Source organism: Bos indicus x Bos taurus, chromosome 1 (genome assembly GCF_003369695.1).
Source record: "Bos indicus x Bos taurus breed Angus x Brahman F1 hybrid chromosome 1, Bos_hybrid_MaternalHap_v2.0, whole genome shotgun sequence".
NCBI classification, from domain to species: domain Eukaryota; kingdom Metazoa; phylum Chordata; class Mammalia; order Artiodactyla; family Bovidae; genus Bos; species Bos indicus x Bos taurus.
Window position 1 is genome coordinate 10,660,780 of NC_040076.1, and position 3,396 is coordinate 10,664,175.

General features: G+C 37.0%; 1 non-coding gene across 1 annotated transcript; it reads right to left on the minus strand.

Moving 5' to 3' along the window:
- Positions 1–3,031: 3,031 nt before the first annotated feature.
- Positions 3,032–3,135, minus strand: LOC113899303. Its single transcript, XR_003512894.1, has one exon. It is a non-coding gene; the product is annotated as a U6 spliceosomal RNA (small nuclear RNA).
- Positions 3,136–3,396: the final 261 nt, after the last annotated feature.

Genomic DNA, 3,396 nt, shown 5'->3' on the forward strand with positions numbered 1-3,396 from the left:
TTAGTGGCTTAAAATAACACAAATTTATTGTCTCATAGCTTTAGAGATCAGAGTCTGACACAGATCACTGGGCTAAAACCAAGATGTTGGTAAGGCTATATTCCTTCCCTGAGGTTATGGGGAATTTGTTTCCTTGCTTCTTCTAGCTTTTAAAGGCTTCCCATATTCCTTGGCTTGAGGGCTCCCTTTTAATTTTCAAAGCCAACAACATAGTGCCTCTCTGACCCTGCTTGCCTCATCACATCTCGTTTTCTGCTTCCCGCCTCCATTTTTAAGAACCCTTATGATGACATTGGGTCTGCACAGATAATCCAGGGAATCTCCCTATTTTAAGGTCAGCTGAACATCCAACTTAATTCCATCAGCAACCTTAATTCCCTTTGCCATGTGACATGAGGTAGTCACAGGTTCTAGGGATTAGAACGTGGACATCTGCACTGGTGTCATTATTCTTCTACCATGTGATTCCTTGGACTCTGCTTCTTGTCTTTTCTTATTGGCTGACATAAAAGTTACATAGAATATAAAAGGTGACCTCTTTCTGCGGCCCTCTCCCGAGACCCCATCCTTTCTACACCTCACACACTGTCATCTCTACTTCCCTAACTGAGCCCTGTGTGTGCGTGCTAAGTCGCTTCAGTCATGTCTGACTCTGTGTGGCACTATGGACCATGCTTGCCAGGCTCCTCTGTCCATGGGATTCTCTAGGCAAGAATATTGGAGTGGGTTGCCATGCCCTCCTCCAGGGGATCTTCCCCACTTAGGGATCAAACCCGTGTCTCTTGCATCTCCTGTATTGGCAGGCAGGTTCTTTACCACTAGTGCCACCTGGGAAGACCAACTGTCTCCCAGCTCTGACGTTTTCTGGCTGGCTTTTCCCATCATCCATTATCCACTGTATTTTTGAGTTCAAGGCACATCTTTGTCTTTGGACAAGCTATTCTATTCTTCTTAATTTGTGAGTTACATGGTTAAAATGTAGAGAGTTAATCATAGCGAGTGATTATAATGAGCCCTCTATGGTTTCCCACTATGAGTAAGGGAAACTCACCCTTCTGCTTGGTGTTATGGTGTGATAGTTGCTCTTCTGAAAATTTCAGTGCTAGCTCCTGCATCTCTCTATTTTTCAATTTTCTTTTTCTTTTTTTTTTTAACCCCAGTAAGAACAGTGTTAGAAATGGCTTTTGAGGAAGGTTGGGTTTCCCTGGTGGTTCAGACAGTAAAGAATCTGCAATGTAGAAAAACCCAGGTTTGATCCCTGGGTCAGGAAGATCCCTTGGATAAGGGAATGGCAACCCACTTTAATATCTTTACCTGGATAATTCCATGGACAGAGGAACTTGGGGTGCTACAGTCCATGAGGTCCCAAAGAATCTGACAAGTCTGAATGACTAATATTACTCTTACTATGAGGAAACTTACAGAGCCAGAGAGTATGAGAAGCAGTGACATAGTTTTAAATTTTTACAGGGTTTGCAAAGTACTTAGAATCAAGGAGATTATATTTCTTTGCATTTAGAGGAAAGGTTAGTAGGGAAAGAATTTTTTTTAAAGAAAAAAAAAATGCCGGTCAAATAAGCCATTACTTATATGGAAACAGTGAAGAAGCTTTTAGCTTTCACTTACAAAGATGAAGTTTAGCTGAAAATTTCACAGCAAATCTCAAAAACACACATTGATTTCACAGCTGAAGAATTTTTCAGTGATTTGGGAATGTTTTGTTTTACAATTTAAGTATTTTTCCCCATTCTACTAGAAAACTGGGTTTACAGTAAATGGGGAAAATGACGTAAATGTATTTTCATTTTAGAAAATGATACCAAATTTCTAAAATGGCATTCTGAACAATTTGGTTATATTCCATTGTAGTTACAGATAATACTCATTTTTCTTTAGTTTTTATTCAATAGGCAAAACAATATTTATTCTTACAAATTAAGTTTTTAAACCTTACATTTGTTGTGGACAAAATTTGACCTACCTAGAATGTTGACATTTTATTACTATGATAAACCAGTTTCAAGGTTCTCTAAAATAAACAATATTTCAATGAAAAGTGATCAATGAAAAAAAGAGAAAATAACATGTACTTTCATGGTTTTTGAAAAATTTCCATTTTTAAAAACAGGTCAGGCTATCAGCTGGAACATTATACCTACCATAACAAGTTTTAGATGAAAAATGTGGACTTTTTTTTTTTTTTTAGTACTCTGGAGCTAAATTATCTAGCTCTAAGAGTAAGGCCAAGTTTCATATCCAAATCAGGTGGAAGAATAATAATGACTTTCAGTTTATTTTGCCAATAAACAGCAATTTAGAAAAAGGTATGGAAATAATGGAAAGAAATGTCTCAACATGAGCTCTCAGAAACATACCCATGTAATTTTGTTCCTCCAGTAAAAGAATTCTGTTTAGTGGGGGTGGTGCATATATGATTTAGTGAAAGTTTTAAATCCTGTATTTTGTATCTCTAAAGTACTGGAGAATAGTTAGAGCAATCTGTGGTATTCATTTTAGTTTTCCTTCTAAGGATCAAAACTGAACCACCAATTTATGATGAATTCTTAGGCATTCAGATGTATTTGGTTTTTCTTGGTTGGTTCAATTGAGTGGATGGGATTGCACTAGAATTGCCATTGAGTGGATGGAATTATTATTGGAATCCAAGAATACAATATGGTTTAAAAGCATTTGAGTGAATAAGTCACTTTAGCAATTTCTATTGCCGCTGAAGTTCCCAGTCAGCTATTTGTAAAGTAACCTGCTTGCAACATTGGCAACAAATTAGATTAGTAAATATTTGCTTATCTGGCAGATCCAATGTGCTTTTTCTTTCTTTTAAAATTTTATTTATTTTACAGTTGAAGGATAATTGCTTTACAGAATTTTGATGTTTTCTGTCAAACCTCAACATGAATCAGCCATAGGTATACATATGTCCCTTCCCTCTTGAACCTTCCTCCCATCTCCCTCCCCAATCCACCCTCTAGGTTGATACAGAGCCCCTGTTTGAGTTCCCTGAGTCATACAGAAAAATAAGGAATGCTTCACAAATTTGTGTGTCATCTTTGCACAGGGGCCATGCTAATCTCTGGATCATTTCAATTTTAGTATATGTGCTGGTGAAGTGAGCACCCAATGTGCTTTTGACAAGTATAACATATTAGGAATAAAAAGACTTTTATTCAGAAATGTTTCTACCCATTTTGAAACATAGTCAAGCTTTCTGGGCTCTGGACTGAAAATGCTTAATGTGGTCACTGAATGTGTCAGGACTCATCTCAGAGGTCCTAGAGTTATCAAAAATCTGGGAGCAGAGAACAGATAAGATATTATATGAAATGTATAAAAAATAATTGAAAAGACAGTCCTTTATTTCTTAAAACATTGACATGA